General features: G+C 35.2%; 1 long non-coding RNA gene across 1 annotated transcript in view; it reads left to right on the forward strand.

Annotated features, from left to right (window-relative positions):
* LOC111551931 overlaps positions 1-14,300 on the forward strand; it is a 76,704-nt gene extending 62,404 nt beyond the window's left edge. Inside the window, exons 5-6 of the long non-coding RNA XR_002734508.3 lie at positions 12,807-12,844; positions 14,137-14,300. This is a non-coding gene — a long non-coding RNA (uncharacterized LOC111551931). The remainder of the gene's footprint in view (positions 1-12,806; positions 12,845-14,136) is intronic.
* The last annotated feature ends 10,128 nt before the right edge of the window (positions 14,301-24,428 follow it).

The following is a 24,428-nucleotide window of genomic DNA, read 5'->3' on the forward strand; positions in this document are numbered from 1 at the left end:
CCTAGCAGTTTGGGAGGCCAAGGTGGGTAGATTACATGAGGCCAGGCTGGATGGTGAAACCCCTTATCTACTTAAAATACAAAAAATTAGCTGATCATGGGGTTTGTTGTCTCAGCTAAAGATTTGTTGTCTCAGCTACTCTGGAGGTTGAGGCACAAGAATTGCTTGAACCCAGGAAGCAGAAGTTGTAGTGAGTCAAGATCATGTCCCTGCACTCTAGTCTGTGTGACAGAGTTCAGAAAAAAAAAAAGGGAGATTAGAAAAATCCTACAGAAAAAGGAAAATGGAAACACAACATACCAAAACCTGTGGATACGGCCCAAGCAATTCTCAGATGGAAGTTTATAGGAATAAATATCTTGATCATAAAAGAAGAAAGATCTCAAATAAACAACCTAATGTTGCACCTCAAGGAACTAGAAAAACAAGAACGAACTAAATCTAAAATTAATAGAAGGAAATAAATAATTATGATCAGAACAGGAATAAACAAAATACAGATTAGAAATAATACAAATGATCAACAAAACAGAAAGCTGGATTTTAAAAACATAAAATCAAGAAACCTTTAGCCAGACTAAAAAAAAAAAAAAGGAAAGTAGGCTCAAATAGATGAAATGAAAGATGAAAAAAATATAATTGACACCATAGAAATACAAAAGATGATAAGAGAGTATTATGAACAACTGTATGCCAAAAAAAATTGGATGGCTTAAAAGAAATGGATACACTTTTGAATACTACAATCTACCAAGATTGAATCATGAAAAGAAAATCTGAACAGATCAATAAGGAATAATGAGATCGAACAAGTAATAAAAGACCTCCTATCAACGCAAAGTCCAAGACCTGATGACTTCACTGTTGAATTCTTCTAGGCTTATTATGGTTGGCAGAATTCATTTTAGAGTAGTTGTATGACTTGGGTTCCTGTTTCATTGTTAGCTATTGCCCAGGGTTAACTCTCAGGCTCTAAGAGACCAAACTCTGGTCCTTACATGTGGTCCTTTCCATCTTCAATGTCAACAGTGACACACTGAATGCTCCTCATGTTTTGAATCTCTTACTCCCTCTTTTACTTCTACCTGGAGAAAACTCTCTGCTTTTAAAAGGTTTCCTTGATTGGGCCAGCCCCACTCTGATAGTCTGCATATTTTTAAATCATATACTTTAGTCTTTCGTTATGTCCGCAAAGTTCTCTCAGACTAGTAGATTTTTTAGTGTTTAATTGAATAATCAGAAAATGAGAATCTACAATGTTATATCTTTAGTGATAGGTACTAAATCAAAGCATTAAATGTGAATTCTTTGAAATATGGGTCAATATGAGGTCATAATGGAGTAGGCTGTACTCCTAATCCAATATGACAAGTGTTCTTGTAAGAAGAGTGAAATTTAGACATGCAGATACACTAGGAAGTGAACATGTGAACTCCAAAGATTTTTGGGTCATCACCAGAAATGAGGAGAGACATGGAACAAATTATCTTTCCCTCTGATCCCAAAGAAATGAAGCCCATTCACACCTTACTTTTGGAACGCTAGCCTCCAGAACTGTAAAAAAATACATTTCTGTGCCTTTAAGCCACCTAGTTTTTGATACTTTATTATAGAAGCTCTAGAAATTGATATAAATTCAAAATAATTTCAGAGCTGTTTGATAGACTTTGTGATATGGCCCCACCATATTTTAAAGTTCATTTTCTTCATATATATTATCTTACTACATAAGATTTATTTTGGTTTTCCAATAACCCAATCCATTTTTTTCTGCCTGATGTCTTCAGATGTTGTTTTCTCCTTCTAAAAAATTCCTTTTCTCAAACTCCAAACAGCTAGCTTTTATTTGTGGATTTTATCAGTTGATTAGTAGAATGCTAAGCTTATTTTGAAATAATTAAATATCAGGGCCTATGCTTAGATTAAAACTATCTTAATCCATGCCAATTGTCTAACATTGAAAACTTTAAGTTCAATTAGAATCCAGTAAATAGCTTTTTAGTAAAAATTTACAGAATATGGAATTATTTAGAAGGAAGCTAAGTCCTGAAGGGTTGATGTAATTTGACTGCAGAGGGATTTCTTATTCTACTTATGTTCTAATACATGAACTTTCTAATCACACAAGTGCAATATCTTTGAGAGACAAGGTTACAGTCTTAGAAGTCTTACTCACAGTGTCAGTGGCATTAGAACCAGAGAGACTCCATGTTGAATAGGCGCTGAGTAAAATAAGGCTGAGACCTGCTGGACTTCATTCGCAGTGGTTAGGCATTCTAAGTCACAGGATGAGATAGGAGGTTGGTCCAAGATACAAGTCACAAAGGCCTTGATGATAAAACAGTTTGCAGTAAAGAAGCCAGCCAAAGCCCACCAAAACCAAGATGGTGATGAAAGTGACCTCTGGTCATCCTTACTGCTCATTATATGTTAATTATAATGCAGTAGCATGCTAACAGACACTCCCACTAGCACCATGACAGTTTATGTGTCAATGTCCCGAAGTTACCCTATATGATCTAAAAGGGGGAGGGACCCTCAGTTCCAGGAATTTCCCACTCTTTTTCCAGAAAACTCATGAATAATTCTTCCCACTTGTTTAGCATATAATCAAGAAATAATTATAAGTATAATCAACTAAGCATCCCACACCACCATTCTACCTATGGGGTAGCCATTCTTTATTCCTTTACTTTGTTAATAAACTTGCTTTCACTTTACTGTATGGACTTGCCCTGAATTCTTTCTTGCACAAGGTCCAAAAATGCTCTCATGGGGTCTGGATCAAGACCCCTTTCCAATAACAACAGGATAATACTACACTGACTTGCCAATTCTTTCTCATAGATTTTCAACAATGGCAGAACAGCAATACGGGTCTAGGTGTTCCTGTATGCGATATCATTCCCATGTATGATAGATGATCTATAAAGATTTGTTAAATGGATTAATAGATGAATGAATGAATGAATGAGTGACACTGCCTTCCGTGTACGCATGTGTTTCTTTGTCATTGAGACCTAATGTCATTGATAAATAATAATTACAATGACTGTTAATAAAAAGTAACATTATTCTGATCAGTTTTTTAAATAAATAAAAATGCTTCCATAACATGACCAAAAAAATTTAATAAAATGTATATTTAATGAATGAAAATATATTTAAATATCTTTAATTATTAAGTGCAAACATATTTTGTTTCTGGGCTTAAGAAGCATGAGGGATATATTTAGATGTTACATTAATAACTTTGTCAGTTATAAATAGTACTCAAATACTCAAACTATTAATAGATGCTACAAATATCATAATATGAAACATGAAAATAAGCTAGAATCTACATAGTGATTTTCTGTTTCATATTTATCTCCCACCCATGGATTTAGATTGGAATTTGGTAAGATATGAAAACCTAGCAGTTTCCACCAAGCTGTGAATAACTGATTTCATATTTTTTTGTAATTATTTTCTTAATCTTGCAATTTTCTATCACTTGAACTTGCAAAACTTTCTCTAGATATCCGCACTCACCAGCAATTTTTTGGAAATTGTTATCATCTTTGGATATATTCATCTTTGCTAACTGATGGAACACTAGGTCCTAAAAATTTCAATTATCATATAAAAATTGAAGCTCATGTGAATGTCTTGTGAGGCACATAATAGTTTGGCAGCCTGTCAATGTCCTACATATTGACAAATTGACTAAGGATCAGTCTTTACTGTACTTAACTGTATATTAACTTTTTAGCTAGTCAGATATGTAAGTATCTAACAGAGATACGTCAGTAGAAATCAAAACACCTGTCTTGACTCTCTATATTTCAAAACTAATACAAATTTCAGGAAAGAAACCTCTAATAAAACACTGTTTCATATTTATATTAGCTTTACTGTCTCTTTTACCGCTTTTTATGGAAAAAGTCATTGCATTAAATATTACATAAATTATATTGTAGTTTAAATTTAGTGTAAATTGATTAGAAATATCTTTAATGGCAAACAGTTACAGAAATGTTTAAAGTGTTGCTGAAACTATCGTTTCAGGATTTTATTTTCAGGATAGATAGCTAAGAGAAACTTATATAATTTTATTCATTAGAAAAATCATCAGAAAAATATAGATTCATTTGGGAGTTTTATCAAAAGGCAGAGGGAAAATTTGTATCCAACTGCCTTTATTTTGATCATGGATTATAAATGTTGCAAAGAACATAGAGATAAATAATTCACAGAACTTTCATAATGAGTGTCAGAGAGATGTTTGAGTGTTTATTAATCTAACTCTAAATGCACAATTAAAATGTGTTTTCTAGTCGATAGTTGTATAGTCTCTAAATTGGTAACAAGGAACCTCTTCATAAAATGCCCTCATTGTGCGTTAATGTGTTTATATACTTAAGGAACAAACTTGTAGTGTCCACTATGCAGCAAGCTGCAAAATATGCCAAGAGTACATAGTTAAGAAAGGCACACATGATTCTTTTCCTCACTGAACCTACTGAGTAGAGGAGGAGCAAAGAAAGTAAGGGAAACTGAGAGAGAACTTTTTTGCGGACACTTAGGCTAGTCAATTATATCTCTAGGGAACAATAAAAAACATTAGAATATATAGAAATTATGGAGTTGTTTTTACTGGGTATTAGCAAAAGAAACACAATCAAAACATAAAGCAAAAGCCTGAAAAAAATATTATCCGTGGAAATTGTTGTGGTTAAATAACTTTTGAAATACAATATAAAACTGATCCATTTGAAACTAGTAAATATTTTACCAATATGATTTTATAGGATATGGAAAGTCACAGGAGACCATTGTTCCCTAGCAATAAAGAACAAACTAAATAAGCTATAAAAAATGTGTGTGTATGTTGTATATGTGTTGTGTGTATGTGTACACACACAAGTATATATGTAAGTTCATAAGAAAGCTGAAGCAAAGATATCTACATGAACTAAATTTTGGTTAATGAAAAGAGAATAATGAACATGACAGAAAGAGAGGAAAGGAAAAATCATCTAAAGCTTAACAATTCATAATGACTATATGTGCTCTGGAAGGATGGTTTAGTCCTAGGAGTCCCATTCACAGGATAAGGTTACACTGACTTGACATTTATATCTCATAGGTTTTCAACAAAGGCAGAACAGCAACAAGAAAAAGATGAGGTAAAACATAAGTGTAGAAAGACCCACTTTTGGTACATACTATGGTCTATCTGTAAAATTCATGTGTTAAAACTTATTCCGCATGAAAGAATATTAGGACATAGCATCTTTGGGAGCTTATTAAATCATGAGGGGTCTGTTCTCATGAATGGGATTAGTCCTTCATAAAAGGTATCCCAGATCATCACCTTACCCCTTGTACCATGGGGGGATACAGAAAGAAAGTGCTATGTATGAGCAATGAATTGTCAGCAGACTCTGAATATCACCTTGATCTTGGACTTCCAAACCTCCAGAACTGTGAGAAATAAATGTTTTTTGTTCATAAGCCACCCAGTTTATGGTATTTCTGTTATACTAGTTCAAACAGACTACATGCATATTACATTATCCTTTCAGTGAGTACACTACGATAATAAGACAGAGAATGGGCCAAGGACAGGATGGAAAAGAATATACTCCAAAGCACACAGAACCTTCAAGGAGTGCATAGCAATAGTCCAGTGAAAGCTAGAAGTAGGGCATCACGGTGAGAGGAGATTTCCTAAGACACAGAAATTACCCAAGATACAGGAGTTGGGCTAGAAAGTAAAGAGAATGGACCATCAGTCTAAAAAGCTGGTGGCTATGTTATAAAGCAGAGAAATCTCCTGTGACGAGAAGAGCTATTGGTCTGTTTCATGTAGAGAGATCAATGAAATCCTACTCATCAAATTCCTGACTCTACCATCAAAACATTATAACCAATGTGAAAGAAAAATAAATCTCCACACCCCAAATCACTAAGCCAAAGGGGAAATGTCAGGCTGGGAACTTTATCAGGCAAACCTGCCTCCCATTTTGTTCTGTTAAATTTTACCCTGGTGATATAAATTGATAATTTATCTTTACAGGTGCTGGACAGAAAACAGAACTCAAAGTCACCCCTCTGGCTCATCTGAGATAAATGCATATAGAATTGCTTCCTCTGCCCTATTATTTACATTACCTTATGTAAAAATGCAGATTCACTGAACTATATGAAGGCAAAAGTGATTATTCCTCTACCTGCCTCTCACATGCAAACTGTGCATTCGGTGAAAGGCTGATCAAAGATTCGTCTCTTATCTATTCAAACCTTTTAAAAATTTCTTTTTTTTTTTTTTTTTTTTTTTATTATACTTTAAGTTCTAGGGTACATGTGCATAACGTGCAGGTTACATATGTATACATGTGCCATGTTGGTGTGCCGCTCCCATCAACTCGTCAGCACCCATCAATTCATCATTTATATCAGGTATAACTACCCAATGCAATCCCTCCCCCCTCCCCCCTCCCCATGATAGGCCCCAGTGTGTGATGTTCCCCTTCCCGAGTCCAAGTGAGCTCATTGTTCAGTTCCCACCTATGAGTGAGAACATGCAGTGTTTGGTTTTCTCTTCTTGTGATAATTTGCTAAGAATGATGGTTTCCAGCTGCATCCATGTCTCTACAAAGGACGCAAACTCATCCTTTTTTATGGCTGCATAGTATTCCATGGTGTATATGTGCCACATTTTCTTAATCCAGTCTGTCACTGATGGACATTTGGGTTGATTCCAAGTCTTTGCTATTGTGAATAGTGCCGCAATAAACATACGTGTGCATGTGTCTTTGTAGTAGCATAATTTATAATCCTTTGGGTATATACCCAGTAGTGGGATGGCTGGGTCATATGGTACATCTAGTTCTAGATCCTTGAGGAATCGCCATACTGTTTTCCATAATGGTTGAACTAGTTTACAATCCCACCAACAGTGTAAAAGTGTTCCTATTTCTCCACATCCTCTCCAACACCTATTGTTTCCTGATTTTCCTTCCACAAGATCTGCCTTTTCCTCTTTAAACACTGAAGTCCTCAAAATCATCTTTGGAGAAAGGCACAGACATGTCTCCTGGATGCAATTCCTTAACCTTGGCAAAATGAACTTCTAAACAGATTGAGACTCGGGCACTTTTTGGTTTACCCCTGTAAGAAACTGAATCTGAACAAAGCTGCAATTAAACCAAGACCCAATTTAACTTCAGATGCAATTGGTTGAACTTCCCAGCCAAGTGTTGCTACAGGAGATATGGGTATACCCATTGTTGGAATAAATAATATATACCTTTCTCCTGGAAAAACCACAGACACTCAATGTCAGCCTGTGAAAGCAGCTGGGAGGGAGGTTGTGCCCTGCGAAACCACAGGGGTGGAGCTGCCCAAGCCCATGGGAATCCACTTCTTGCATCATCATGACCTGGATGTGAGATCTGGAGTCAAAGGAGATCATTTAGGAGTTTTAAAATGTGACTGTCCTGCTGTATTTTGGACTTGGACGGCCGTGTAACCACTTTATTTTGGCCAATTTATCTCATTTGGAATGGCCGTATTTAACAAATACCTGCACCACCATTGTATCTAGGAAGTAACTAACTTGCTTTTGATTTTACAGGCTTATAGGTGGAAGGGACTAGCCTTGTCTCAGATGAGACTTTGGACTGTGAACTTTTGGGTTAATGCTGAAATGAGTTGAGACTTTGGGGGAATGTTGAGAAGGCATGATTGGTTTTGAAATGTGAAGACATGAAATTTGGGAGGGGCCAGGGGTAGTTATATGGTTTGGCTATACCCCACCGAAATTTCAACTTGAATTGTATCTCCCAGAATTCCCATGTGTTGTGGGAGGCACCCAGTGGAAGGTGGTTGAATCATGGGGGCAGATCTTTCCCATGCTGTTCTCATGATAGTGAATAAGTTTCACGAGATCTGATGGTTTTAAAAAAGGGAGTCTACTTGCACAAGCTGTCTCTTTGCCTGCTGCTATCCAGGTAGGATGTGACTTTCTCCTCCTTGCCTTCCACCATGATTATGAGGCTTCCCTGGCCATGTGCAACTGTAAGTCCATTATAAACCTCTTTTGTAAATTCTCCATTCTCAGGCATGTTTTTACCAGCTGAGTGAAAACTGACTGATACACCTACAGATAAAACAAGGGGAGCAAATGAACTACATAAAATCTATGTAATGCTCTCTACTTCCAAGTAGCTACTCTTTAAAGTCATCAGTTAAAAACTTTATTTGGCAAGAATTAGTCTAATAGATGCTATTCTCTCTGAGCAGCATGAAGAGGCAGGAAAGATATAGTTCTAAAGGGAACAGTTTTTCAGCACCTCCCAAGGTAGGTTGTTAAGAGTGTCACTTTATTGTGTTGACTTGACACTCTGAATTCCCACCACGCCTAATCTACATCAATGAAAATGTAAACATAAACATAACAGGTATTTCCTTAGGCTACCAGCCTAGAGGTAGAATAACTGTGTAAGTTAATAACATACAATGATCACCTGTCTTAATCATCCAATTTTCTCCTTTCAGCATTGAAAAGTGGAAATTGCTGTTCTGGTGGCTAAATTTATCTTCTTCCCACCTCCCATTCCCCATAATTTCTGCACGTATTTCTATTTCTAAATAGCTACATTGATTCTTGATTGACTTTGCTAATATCACTGAGAGAATTGATATACTTCCCAGAGAATTCATGCAAAAAATTTGTGCATCCATAAATAATTGTATTGTTATTATCTGTGTATTTGAAGAAACTCTTGACAAAATGTCTTCTTTCCATTCTGGTCTGGGATCCTGCCACCAGAAAAGAGCCATAAGAAGTCAATATATTGTCCTAAACAAAACCAGGTGCTTTACTGCCACAAAAGCATTATCCCCTTACTATGTGTTCCCTCTCAGTCACTGAGCCCCTCACTCACTGAATTAGTGTTATCTGGGTCTTTTCATAATAAAGGCTACTCTTAAAACCACTGTCATAGGCATGGGCAAGGACTTCATGTCTAAAACACCAAAAGCAATGGCATGTCATAGGCATGGGCAAGGACTTCATGTCTAAAACACCAAAAGCAACGGCAGCAAAAGCCAAAATTGACAAATGGGATTTAATTAAACTAAAGAGCTTCTGCACAGCAAAAGAAACTACCATCAGAGTGAACAGGCAACCTACAGAATGGGAGAAAATTTTTGCAATCTACTCATCTGACAAAGGGCTAATATCCAGAACCTACAAAGAACTCAAACAAATATACAAGAAAAAGCAAACAACCCCATCAAAAAGTGGGCAAAGGATATGAACAGACATTTCTCAAAAGAAGACATTCATACAGCCAACAGACACATGAAAAAATGCTCATCATCACTCGCCATCAGAGAAATGCAAATCAAAACCACAGTGAGATACCATCTCACACCAGTTAGAATGGCAATCATTAAAAAGTCAGGAAACAACAGGTGCTGGAGAGGATGTGGAGAAATAGGAACACTTTTACACTGTTGGTGGGATTGTAAACTAGTTCAACCATTATGGAAAACAGTATGGCAATTCCTCAAGGATCTAGAACTAGATGTACCATATGACCCAGCCATCCCACTACTGGGTATATACCCAAAGGATTATAAATCATGCTGCTCTAAAGACACATGCATACGTATGTTTATTGCGGCACTATTCACAATAGCAAAGACTTGGAATCAACCCAAATGTCCATCAGTGACAGACTGGATTAAGAAAATGTGGCACATATACACCATGGAATACTATGCAGCCATAAAAAAGGATGAGTTTGCGTCCTTTGTAGGGACATGGATGCAACTGGAAACCATCATTCTTAACAAACTATCACAAGAAGAGAAAACCAAACACCGCATGTTCTCACTCATAAGTGGGAACTGAACAATGAGATCACTTGGACTCGGGAAGGGGAACATCACACACCAGGGCCTATCATGGGGAGGGGGGAGTGGGGAGGGATTGCATTGGGAGTTATACCTGATATAAATGATGAATTGATGGGTGCTGACGAGTTGATGGGTGCAGCACACCAACATGGCACAAGTATACATATGTAACAAACCTGCATGTTATGCACATGTACCCTAGAACTTAAAGTATAATTTAAAAAAAAGAAAAAAATGTTGCTATTTCATTGTTTTTACTTTTTAAAAAAAAATTAATAAATAAATAATAAAAAATAAAAAATAATAAAAAAAAAAAACACTGTCCTCTCTCTGCACCAGACACTAAATATGATTCACATTGATTTTTCTTTTTGTTCATTCATTCTGTTGTCAGACATCTGGATTTCTTTTCTTCATTCTGTTGTCAGACATCAGGATCCAGATATGATGTAGGGTCAAAAACTCTGCTTCCAGTGTTGGGGTTTATTTTTTGAAATCAAATTCATATATTGTTTCATTTAAAAGTTAACCTCTGAGCAACTTTTAAAATTTAGCCCATTTCATGTTTTTTTCAGAGGGAATGAAAAATTTCTCCTCCACTTAACATTTTATTTTCAAGGTTATATATATGCCTGTTTTAATATTATATTACATGTAAGGATTTTTTTTAAAGATAATTGACAGAGATTTTTTTCAAACAGGATTTTAAAATATATTCAATTCTATAAAGTCAGCTTTTTCTATATTTTTGAAAAAATATAGAAAATATAATTTATGAAAATATTTATTTTCCCTATTAGTATTTAATTATGTGCTTATATGAGCTTTTATAGACAATACAATACTATTAATTAGCAGTGGAAAGGGGAAGAAAGATAGGACAGGAGCACAGGACATAGACCCTGTTTTTCCTCCTCATGTTGCTGTTTAGAAATAGTGAAAATGAATGAATAAAAATTCTTTGAAATTGACATTGAACATCCTACATATACCTGAAAAATAAATGTACAGCAGGAGGGTAGACAGATGAGGTGAGGGCTTTAAGGATAGCTCTGAAGTCACCTGCAAAAAAAGGCATGCAGGCAGCAAGGAAGAGGTTAACTTCACTCAGAAGTATTTCAGTTTAGTTGAAGCCAGGAAGACACTTGCCTGAGCATTTTCCACAACCAGTAATTAGGGAATGGAATGAGGCATTAGGTTTAGGGAAAAGAGTGGAAAGGGGCTTTGTAAGTTAGAGGAGAGGAATGAGCATTAAAGGAGATAGAGGGAGACATTTGAATAAACAAACATATTGAAAGAGATTTTTTAGAAAAAGATGTTTAAACCTTATCTGTGTGTGAAGTGTATTGAGTATAGATAGACTATTCTCTGGAAAGGACAAGGATATGATGGCCGTAAAAGAGAAGTAAGAGAGAAAAGCTTATCCTAGGCTTAGAGCTACAGCAACAGAGAGGGAGAGTAGTTAAATATATTTTCAAAAAAATAAATACCAAAACTCAGGAGATATGAAGTGGAGAGAGTTTCAGGATTGGCAAGCCTTTCAAATTGAAAGCAAAATGTTGAATATATGTGCATATATTCATTTTTGCGGCATAAAGAGCAATGGATTTTTATCATATTCTCAGAGAGAATTGGACTTTTATTATTGAATATAAAGAATAATAAAGGAGCAGAGGTCAAGAAGGAAAAATAAGAGAAAACTGGTATTGAAAGTGATGGCAACATACGGAAAAGTGTGTTGAATTAGAGGTGAAGCAATCAAGTTTATTTTTAAGAGATTCCATTTCATTAACTCCTTTACCAAAATTATGCTAACAAAAGGAAAATAGTAAAAAGCAATTCCAGGAATATGTCACTGATATTTTTGTTTGCATTATAATATATACACTGTTTTAGCTATTTTGGTGTACTGAAATCTTCAATATTTCAATTTCATTATGTTCAGAGAAGCACCATAAATGTCTCTTTCCCCATCATAAGCTTTTGCATCCTGCCCACTTGTTTAAATGACCTTTTTAAATATGGCATTGCAGATGGGATTTATTTTTATGAGTACATAGTAACTGAGTAACTAACAATCAAATTTCAGTATGAGTGGGAAGATAATGGAGTAGGGAAAATTGAACCCACGACAATTAAGCACATTGTAATTATCATAGATAAGATGGTAACTGACCATTTCAAGACAGACTCAGAGACTGATCAGTCTTTGGTTGAATCATCAAATTACAGGATCAAAAAAATAATTTATCAACTTAATCACTTCAAATTTCAAAGGTCCTAATTGCTAAATGTGAATGATAATTAATTTCTCTACCTGAAAATATACCTTGCATGATAATGGAAAATACTTCTCTAAAGTGGAGAGATGTTAATAACTTACTTAAGAGACCAATTAATAGGTCAAAAGTAATTAGGTAAATGTGTTAAACAGAATCTAAGATTCCCTCAAAGATCATCTGCTCTCTCTGGTGTATATGTCCTGAATAATTCCCTGGTGAAATATTACGGTTCTTGCTACCAGGATTAGGTTTTGTTATTTGGCACTGTTGATTTTTAGGTAGAATGGTTTTTCTGGTAAACCTGATCTAATGATATGAACCTGTAAAAGTATAGTTTTTCTCCAGAGAGTTGTAGAAGAGGAAATCAGATATTGAAGCAAGAGAGGAATTCACTGAGCCGTTGCTGGCTTTAAGATGAACAAGGTCACGTGAAAAGGATCAAAGAGCTAAGAACGACCTCCAGCCTAGAGTCTCAGCAAGAAAAGGGGATATGAGTACTACAACTGCAAAGAAATGAATTCTGTCAACAACAAGAATTATTTGTGAAGAGATTTTTCCCAGGAGGCTCTGAGGAAAACAGCCTGACTGACACCTTTGTTTTGATTTCAGGAATGGTGAGCTAGACTTGTGACCTACAGAAGTGGAAGGTAATACATGGATTTTGTTTTAGGCTGCTAGCTTTGTGGAATTAGATACTAGTGTAACTGTTTATGTTTCCTGTGTTAATGTTGTCTTAGTCAGTGGATATACGTAGATTTAGGTGAGAAACATCTATTTCCCACCACATCCTCATCTTTTGGGAAGCACCTCAAGTTTTCTTTGGTAATCTATCATTATCTGCCATATATTGATACCTTAATTTGCATGGAATTGACCCCACCTCAACTCCAAGGGTGAAGGCATAATGAATATAATTAATACTAATCTTATCCCATGCAATTATTTTAGATTCATGCACATGTTCTAGGTAGATCTCATCAGAGCAGTCATCAGGATTTTTCCTGAAAGTCCTTGGAAACAAATGACCTCTTTGCAGCCAGACATGAGCGAGGAAGCTTATGGTTCTGGGCAGCTTATAACATTTTTGATAAAATAAGAAAAGATTCTGCCCAGTGGCACCAATCCGAAGGAAATAAAACCAGGAAATAGAGGAAGTAACTGATACTTGAATAACAGACAAACCCCTGCCAAGTCCACAACTAGGCAATTACATGAGCCAATAACTCCTTTCATTATTTAAGTCCACTTGACTCTCCTTTCTGCTATTTACAACCAAAATCCTCCTACAATAGTCAATGATCTTCACTCTGAGACTCTTTCGATCTAATTATAAGAAGAATAATTTTGAATTGGAATGCATACTCCCATGAATTTCTCCAAAAGTGATCCTGACAGACTTTTTAGCTCTGATTTCCTTTCCTTGTTTCAGTTACCAAATGCTTCTGTCATTCAGCACTACCTGACTTTAAAGCTGATGATACTAGTTTATTGTTTAGTAAGAGCATTTCAGATTGATGTCTTCCTGATAAATCCAGAGAGACATTTTATCATTGATGTATTTTAAAAGTATGTCTTAGAATGGACCCTGGAAAGATCCCTACAGATGACCAAGTTATCATTTATTTTTACTGTTAGAATCCCAGACCAAACACATATTTTATTCTAAGGCAAATGATTTGCAAAATCTCAGCTCTAATTGTAGACCACTGTACCCAAGCAGTATTGAAAACAGTGTTAGTTTGAAAAGTACAGAACGATCTAAATGTACAGACAGTTATACAGTTTCTGAGGTTCTGTAAATCCCTTCACTGTCAACTAGGATTAAAGAAAATCTCCAAATAAGCATAACACATTCTCATGTTTTGTTTTATTGTTTCACATGCAACTATTATTTTCTTTTAAACTGGTTTTCCTATTTATTTTTTCATCTGGTGTTTAGATCATGCTAGAGAGAATGGGAAAATTCCTGCATTTCACTGCCAACTATAAAATCCATCACACAAAACAATGTTTAAAATATTAAGAATATACTTATTCAAGAAGAGATACATGAACGAGTCAAGAGACATGAAATTTACTGATTAATGGCTATAAATTTAGGAAAGAAAGGTAAGAGCAATCCATGTGTTGTTTGTTTATCTACTGTTATGTAAGCACATTGTCTTGGATTTATATTTGTTTTGCTAAATTTATAACTAAATTAAATAGAACGGATTTTCTTATTCACCATGTACACCTGAGCTGTGAGCTGCAACCAAATGAAAATTATCTGTATTTTCTATGTTTCTGAGTACAAATGATAAACATATTAATTGCATACCTTCTTTACTATTTTGTTTATAAAACTAAATGAAAACTGCTTGATTTTGAAAGAAACAAAATAAAATGGGAAAAGAATAGAATTTTCCCGTTACCTCTATCACAGATGTGTTCTAGTATTATATGAGGCATTGTAAAAGAAGACACCTGGGTTGAGGTGAGAAGAATGTATGCCCCCAAAAACTTGGTTCACTTCATGATATGTGACTTGCTTATCTGGAAAACACCCTGGGTAGTAAGTATATTGTACAGTGAAACTCCTTTGTGAGTTGTAGAAATATTTTGACATAACAGACAAGTTTTGAAAACATAAATTGCTCCTGTAGCCATTTTGCACTGGTAACATTGGACATTGCTTCATCCCATTCTCGTTGTGTATTTATATTATCAACAAAAAGGCATAAATTTTGTCCCAAAACATAAAACTTTAACAATGTTTTCAACTTCTTTATATGCCTAAAAAATATTAACTAAATAAATTCTAAGGACAGGTATTTACTACATTTAGGGATAATACTACATTTTATTGATTGCTAAAAATTAGTAGTATTGATCTACTTTCACACCTGTTCTGGTAGCTTCTGTGCTGGACATGTGACTAGGTCTCATCTCTGCTCACTGGGCTTTTGTGTGCATTGTTGAGTATAAATCTGGAAAAAAAAAGTATTGCCAAAAGCAGAAAATCAAATTATCTTAATTATTTTTATGTTTTATTGGTAAACCCAAAGCCATATAATATGGTTATCTTTTTCCTGGATTTGTTATGTTAATCCCTTTAATTAAACCTTAAAGCCGCAATATGCTGGCATTTAAAAGCTGCTGACTGAATCAAAGCCAAAGAGCTTACAGAAAACAGATGACACATTTTCCCCCCAGGCCACTCTCAGTATCCTAACTTTAACTTTAAGAGGCCTAGACAGCTGAGGTAGTTCTCAGTACCCTCTCTCTGGGAATGCAAAGCTGCAGAGGCAGTGACTGTCCTCTTGGGGCCTTTTAGCAATGCTTCTTAATGACTCCAGGAGAAAAGAACCAGCAGGGTGGGGCTGCCATTCTCTATGCTATACTTGGATATTTGGGCAAGGACTTGCTTTTAGCTAGTATACATTGATTCTTTTTTATTTTCTCACTCAAATAAGAAGCCTAAAATATTATGTAAGAAAAAATATACACACACATGTAAATACACACACTCCGCTGTGGACTGAATTGTGTCTCCCCAAAATTCTATGTGGAAGTCCTAGTCCTGATGAACTGGTGGTGTTTTGAAATGGAACTTTTGGGAGATAATTAGGTTCACACAAGATCATGAGAGTAGGCATTCATAATGGGATTAATGCCCTTATAAAAAGAGATAGCAAATAGCTCTCTCTCTCTCTCCTATTTGAGGACAGAGTGAGATGGGCAGGCCACCATCTACAAGCCACAAAGAGAGCCCTCATCAGGAACTGAATTGACCAGCACCTTGACCTTGGACTTCCAACCTTCCAGAACTGTGAGAACATAAATTTCTCGTTTCAAATACCCAGTCTCTAGAATTTGTTATGGCAGCCTGAGAAGACAACTGAGACACACAAATACCCAACATGGGGAAATATTTTGAAAATTAAAACAATGAAAAATTCAAACTTTTCTTGGCAGGGAACAGAAATTTAATTTTCTGGCATACTTTGGAGTCACTATGTAACATCGGTTATAAAATAGAAAAAAGAATCAGATAAGTAAAGTAGGTTGTACCTTGGATTTGTTCTGGAAACCACCAAGCAGAATACATCATAACGCATAGTCTTATGTTACAATAAAAGTATATTAGCAAGTTCTGGTGTAAATCATCTAATACAGACTATCAGTATTCAACTAAACCAAAATTTGCTCTTAGGAGGTAGTATTTAAATTGTCTTCTTCTATATCCCACCAGTTCAATCAATTGCTTAATCCTTTTGATTCTAGGTGTTTATGCTCATCCCTATTGCCTCCGCTCTTGTTAAGGCCATGAGAAACACATGTCATATGAATTCTCCTAGAGAAAAGATCTACTTTTATGATTCTTTCTTTAAAAATATCTAATAGTCAACAATGTAGTTCTTAAAATTCCTCTGTCTAAACTTCAAAACATTTGATAAATGTCTTAACCTGTATATCAGAACTTATCAATGACACCAACTTTATATATATACTGGATTCCAGTCAAATAGAAAATCTTTTTCCAAATGCACCTTCAGCTGCTTACTGTATACTTCCTCCACAAACATTCTTCTCCATATTAAAGTCTGTAGATACTCTACCTAATCCTCAAAACTTATTGAAATTCCATTTTAAATAAAACATGCATTTACTTATCACATACCACATATTATGTCTTTTAAGGCACAACCTTTGATGTTCAGAAGCTTAAAAATGAACATACACAGAAAATGTAAACATAAATTTGATTATTTTTATAAATACCAGAGATAGATAATATAGTATATGCAATATATATAACAGAAGACAAATGTCTATACAGACATACCTCATTTTATTGTGCTTCACTTTATTGTGCTTTGCAGATATTTTATTTTTTACAAATTGAGGCTTTTCGACAACACTGCATTCAGCAAGTCTATCAGCACCATTTTCCCAACATGACCTTCCTTTGTGCCGCTGTGTCACATTTTGGTAATTTGTATAATATTTCTTTTCCATTATTATTATATCTGTTACAGTGATCTGTGATCAGTGATCTTTGATATATTTATTGCAATTGTTTTGAAGCACCACTAAGCATGCCCGTGTAAGATGGGAAGCTTAATTGAAAAATATTGTGTGTGTTCTCACTGCTCCACCAACATGTAGTTTCCTTGTCTCTCCCTCTCTTTGGGTCTTCGTATTCCTTGAGACACAATAATATTGAGGTAAACCAATTAAGCACCCTGTAATAGCCCAATAGTCTCTAAATGTTCAAGTGAAAGAGAGTCACAGTTATCTCACTTTAAGTCAAAAGCTAGAAGTGATTAAGCTTAGTGAGAAAGGCATGTGAAAAGCTGAGATAGGCTAAAAGCTAGGTTTCTTGTGCCAAACAGCCAAATTTTGAATGTAAAGGAAACGTTCTTAAAGAAAATTAAATATACTACTCCAGTGAATACACAAATAATAAGAAAGCAAAACAACTTTATTGCTGGTATCAAGGAAGTTTTAATGGTAGGATAGAAGATCAAATCAGCCCTAACATTTTCTTAAGGCAAAGCCTAATACAGAGCTAGGCCCTAACTCTCGCCAATTATAGGAAGACTGAGAGAGGTGAGGAAATTTCAAAAGAAAAGTTTGAAGCTAGCAGAGGTTGGTTCATGAGATTTAAGGAAAACCTTCACCATACTAATAGTGTAAGGTGATGTAAAAGCTGATGTGCTGATATAAAAGCTGCAGCAAGTTTTCCAGATGATCTAGCTAAAAGAGCTGATGAGGGCAGCTACTCTACATAAACAATTTTCAGTGAAGACACAACTGCCTTGTATTGGAAAAAGATGCCATCTAGGACTTTCATAGCTAGAGAGAAGTCAATGTCTGGCTTCAAAGCTTCAAAGGACAGGCTGACATTCTTATTAGGAGCTAATGCTGCTGGTGATTTTTAACTTGAGGCCAATGCTTATTTGCCACTCTGAAAATCCTAGGGCTCCTAAGAGTGATGCTAAATATACTCTGTCTGTGCTCTAAATGTGGAAAAACAAAGCCTAGTTGACAGCACATCTGTTTATAGCATGGTTTACTGAATATTTGAAATCCACTGTTGAGACATACTTCTCAGAAAAAAAAATGATTTCTTTCAAAATATTACTGCTCATTAACAATGCATCTGGTCACCTATTGCAGGATCCGACCAGCAGCCTGCAATGCAACAGGGCTCTTTCTTTGTTTCCAGGCAGATCGGCAGGTCGAGAAATAGTAGACACACACAAGATAATGAAAGCTGGGTCCAGGGGTATCACCACCTTCTGGTCCTGTGATGCCACCAATGCACTGGATATACTAGCATTTATGATTAGGGTTAGTGAGGGCGGGGGTAGTTTAGGGAGGAATTTAGGGTCATTCGATTATGAGGTGAGATGGTCACATGGGGACGAAGTAATTCTTTAACATAACATCTGTATGCAGAAATACGGTATACAGAGATAAAAATTTACAATATAGTGTGTGCATCAGTAATTTCTAACAGAGCCTTAAAACAGAAACACAGTCTTTCTATTACCTATGATTAGCAAGATATTAATCAGCAGTAACAGTTGAAGCAAAAGTTGGTTACAAACAATCCATAGAAACAGGACGTGAAGCTAGACAACTAGTTACATCAGAATTTCTCAGAAGGGAGTATGCCTTAACCCTAAAGAGGCCTAGAAGAGCCATGGCAACATGAGGGCATTTATAGCCCTATCTTATCCATGTGAACAGATGCCACTCATGCGTCCATTTATAGGCTCTCCACAAGGGTCACATTCCATTCCCAGAGCTATGAACATCTTCTTTTCTGGGATAGGAATCTTGGTGATGTGAAACCTCCCTGACTGCAATTCCATTCATAGGCTCTCTGCAAGGGGAAGCACATCACATGCTGTTGGCTCATTCTGGCAGCCCAAGCTGGCATTGTCTTTACACCATCTTGCAAGCAATTTTGTATTTTCAATAATCAGGAGCATTTAATCTTTTACTCCATAGCAATAGTTTCAGGGAGTGTCCCTATGATCACCCAAGAACTCTAATGGAGATGTACAAGAAGATGAATGTTGTTTTAATGCCTGCTAAACCAACATCATTCTTCAGCCCATGAATCATGGAGGACTTTTAACTTTCAAGTCTTCTTGTTTAAGAAATACCTTTTATAAGGTGTAGCTTCCTTAGATAGTGATTCCTGGGATAAATCTGGTAAACAATAATTGACAACTTTCTGGATAGTATTCACGATTCTAGATGCCTCTAATAACATTTATGATTAGTGTGCGGTGGTCAAAATATCAGCATTAAGGGGAGTTTTGGAGAAGTTGATTCCAACCTTCATGGATGATTTGAAGGGTTCAAGACTTCAGTGAAGGAAATAACCATAGATGTGGTGGAAATAACCAAAGAAAGAGAATTAGAAATGGAGCCTGAAAATGTGACTGAAATGCTGTGATCTTGTGATAAATTTGAACAAATAAGGTGTTTCTTCTTATGAATGAGCAAAGGAAATGGTCTCTTGAAATGCCATCTACTCCTGGTGAAGATGTCTCATTGAAATAACAGCAAAGAATTTATAATATTGTATAACGTTAGTTGATAAGGCAGTGGGCAGGCTTTGGGAGGATTGATTTCAATTTTGAAAGAAGTTATACTGTGGCAAAAATACTATCAAACAGCATCCCATGCTACAGAGAAATCTTTTGCAAAAGGAAGAGTCAATCAATGCAGTACACTTTATTGTTGTCCTAATCTTAAAAATTGCCACAGTTACTGTCATCTTTAGCAATCACTACATTGATCAGCCAGCGGCCATCAACATCAAGGGAAGACCCTCCACTAGCCAAAAGACTACAACTCACAAAAGGCTCAGATGATCCTTACCAGTTTTTAGCAATAAAGTATTTTCAAATTAAGGTATGTACTATGTTTAGACATAATGCTGCTGCACACATCACAGATCACAATATAATGTAAACCTAACTTTTATACGCACTTGAGAGACTCAGAAAAATTCCTGTGTCTCACTTTATTGTGATGTTTGCATTATTGTGGTAGACTGGAAAATAATTCATATCTCTAAGGTATGCCTGAAATATATAATAGAAGTCAAATGAAGGGGATGACTGGGAAAGAATTAAAACAGAAATGGTATTCGACTGGTGAACAAAGAACACTATTTAGTCATATGTTTTAAAAATTTTAGCAATAAACACATGGATAAATAGAAAAGAATAATAGTAATGTTTGAATTTGTACAGGTAGTTTCAGATATGTCAAAAAATATTGAGAATAGGGTTGTAAGGCTAGTCGAGACCTACAAAATAAAACCAAATAGTGTGCATAAAACAGATCTTAATAAGACTATTTAAAATTTAGAACATTTCACCAACTTTGAAGGTTTTAGGCTTACTTTTTGAAATCTGTTTTATATAATATCAAAAATACTAAAATACTGTCATGTTCCACAAAAAATAATTTTATATGAAGTTTGTGTTGAGTTGCAGCTAACTGACATCACATTTATAAAAATTAAATTAACATTTACTAAACTCAATTTTGTTCACTTTTCAAGTAATTTCATAAAATCTTAAAAATTTTGTAAGACCTGGACACTGTGAACATCCAATGGAGAAAATTACTCTGGCACATGTGGTAGTATTCATTTAAAATTTTTAAATGAGTAAATGCTATATTCAGATTATGTTTCAGATAAATCATTTTAGTGGAATACATGCATATAGGCTAAAAGGAAACAAGAAAACATGTCATAATGGCTGCTTCATGAAACTACTGTTGTGTGACATGTTATTTTTCCTTCAAATTTTATAGCACTTTGGGGGATCCCTCTTATGGTTATGGTAGACTAACTTATAGTAGTTCAATACTTTCACCAAAACCAGTGAAAAAGCCAAAGTAAAAATTAAAATAATTAATTTTTGAAGGCATTGAAGAACTGCCAAGGCAGTTAAAGCTTGGGGAGTGAAAATCACAGACATGTCCATTAAAATACACCTAATACTCTTTACATCACTTAAACTACCCTGGGCTAGAGGCTAAGATGCCTATTAGAACACGGCCAAAAAGCATAGCATAATATTAATCAGTTCCTTGATTATGAATGGCTAAATACTCAATATCTACCAGGAGAAGTAACTCTATGAACATTCCAAAGTGTAAGTTGAGATTTCCAGAAGGCATTGGCATAAATATGAGATGGACCAGAGGTTTATAGAATTTTGATGCATTTCAGATCCCAATTATGCTATGGAGATCTCTAGCTGCCTGGAAGAGAAAGGATACATTTTTTTTTTTTCTAGCAGAAGGCAAAATAATCTATAGCTGCAACATTTTAAAATGTAAAATGCCTGCTATTCATTTGAAAAATATCAGATAAGGAAAGAAAATGAAACAGGCAATAGAAATAGATCAATGGTGATTCAGATAATGAAGTGACTAGACTTGGACTTTAAGATAACTATGAATAATATGTTCAAGAAGATACCAGCATATAGAATGTTATCAGATTATTGGATAAATAAAAATATTCAAACAAAACTTCTAGAAATGAAAAACATAATAACTAAATTAAGAATTCAGTAGGTAGGATTAAGAGCATTTTAGAAAAAGCTAAAAAAGAAGAACGATTTGAAAATAGGTCAGTAGAAAGTATTCAATCTAAAGAACAGAATTAAAAAGAAACTGGAAAGTACGTGGTGTGGGAGGAGGCATGGTGAAATGATTGAATCTGTAATCAGAATCCAGTATAATAAGAATAGAGAATGGAAAAGAAGTAATATTTGAAGAGATAAGATCTGAATTTTCTCTATGGCTGAATAAAGACATTAAGGACTGGATTTGAAGAAATGCTATGAGTCCAAAAAGAATAAGTAAAAGGAAACTCATTCTAGGCACAGCAAATAAAACCACTGAGAATCAAATTTGGAAAGAAACTTTTAAAAACACGAGAAGGAAAGACACATTATGTTCAAAAGGGAGAAACAAAAGACTGTGCATAGATTTACTCGTGAAGTATCTACACATTTCAAAAGATTAAACACATTCAGAAAAATTATCTTACCATAGGGAATATAGAAATAATGAATAGGGTATCTACACATTTCAAAAGATTAAACACATTCAGAAAAATTATCTTACCATAGGGAATATAAAAATAATGAATAGGGTATCAATTTAAAATTTGTAAACATAAGGAAATTAAAAATATACTTCTAAACATCTTCAAAATAAAAACAACATTAAAAATAAACATTTTGAACATGATAGTATGATTATCATTTTAATATTTTAAGATAATAAAAAATATGGCACATTAAGGCCAATCCTTCTGATGAGCATAGATGAAAATGTTCTCATCAAAATGTGAGCTGAAAGTATACACATATAAAGAACAATGCTTCCATGCCAAATTGATTTAACTTGAAGAAGTCAAGATTTATTAAAGATTTTTATACCAATAAAAGCAATTGTTTACATTAATAAAGAAAAAACTTCATCTATTTAGATGAAGAGAAGGCATTTTATGAAATTCTATATACACTCATTGTCAAAATTCTTAGCAAAGTTGGAATAAAGGGCAATACCAAACTCTGATTAAACATTGTAGCCAAGATCATAATTAATAGTGAAACACTGGAAGAATTTCCTATGAGATCAGGAAGAAGACACAGATATATACTATCACCACTACTATTGAACTTTGTACTTGGGACCCCTGCCATTGCAAAGAGACAAGGAAAAGACAGAAAATATATGTATTGGAAAAGAATAAATGAAAATTTGACCTAAGTTGTATTCTATGAGATGTCAGGCTAGTAGAGTTCTCCTAGAATTACACTGTGAAAGAGGGTAGGAAAGCTAACATAGCCTGGAAGCAAGACTGTAAATGTATGCTGTTATCTATTACAAGTGAATGAAACTTTCTCTGATCCTCATTTTTGGTAGGGATAGAAATAATACATTTTCTTGATCAATGGCTGCCTATCTTGTGTCACAGTTCATGCTAAAATACTTTAGAAACAATACCATTTCTAAAACAGCGGCTGCAATTGGTTGTAACACTTGCATGAACTTATGGTCACCTTGCAAGCTCTGCCTTGTTTCTTTAATGGCTAGATTGGTAAAAATAAATGAAAATGTGATGGGAATCACCACCCTTCATCCTTTGGGCTTATACAGGGATGTCCCTAATTTGTGCTTTTTCTCCTGGGATGCAATATTTTTAAATTAAATTTATGATCTCAGCCAGGAAGGATCAGTGTTAGACACTTCCACTTGACCCTCCACACTATGATTGCATTGGGAGAAACAAGCACCAGGTGGGTCTGCCAATTCAGTGAAATAACCGTGATCCTGGACTTTGTATCATGTGACCCTCATGTATCCCTCTCAAACCAAGTGCCCATAATGACACCTCAGTTTTCAAAGTGCCAATGTTTCCTCAAACCGTGTCTAATAGATCTTAAAATATTTGGTGTGCTCATTTAACCAGTGCCCAGTTTCCAGAATAATTTGCTATAAATAGCTTTAGGAAAGGACTGGAGTAAACATGACTATATGCACTTGTCATAATACTGCATCACCCTTTCTCCTGTAGACCTGATCTCACTTTCAGACAGAAGTTTCCAGGTCCCAAACAAGGTTTTGTCTGGAAACTTGGCAAGAAATTATGACTTTTTGTTTTATTAACTTCCTTCAACCTTCTAAGAATAGTAGTGCCTTTACTGGCCGTTTATCTATTTTGTCCCCAACATCATCATGGTATGTTAACCTTCTCCATAGCTCTCTGCTGCTCAAACCCCCTTAGCTGCTTCCCTGACCTTACTATACATTAAAATATTTGCCTCTCTTTAACTCTGAATGACCCATCCTATATATTTATCAAGTCCTATTATCATCATTGCTGTCAGTAAGGCCAGTTCTGCCACACCATTTCTTCCATCAGGCCTGGCCAATACAGCAAAGTTAACTTCTCATTGGTGTGAGTGCCCGCCTCCAGCACATTCTGCCTTGCTTTGGTAACTGCTGTATCTTCCAAGTCTTTTTGTTAAACACAGGGCTTTGGCGGCTTTTCTGTTCATATGTAGCACATCTACTCAAACATGCCCACATCTTTAAACCTTAGAATTCCTTCTTCTACCATTTACCACAGCAATTCTGGCATTTCTACCACATCTAGTAAGAACAAACAGATTTTTCATACTTCTA

This window comes from Piliocolobus tephrosceles, chromosome 3 (genome assembly GCF_002776525.5).
Source record: "Piliocolobus tephrosceles isolate RC106 chromosome 3, ASM277652v3, whole genome shotgun sequence".
Lineage (NCBI taxonomy): Eukaryota > Metazoa > Chordata > Mammalia > Primates > Cercopithecidae > Piliocolobus > Piliocolobus tephrosceles.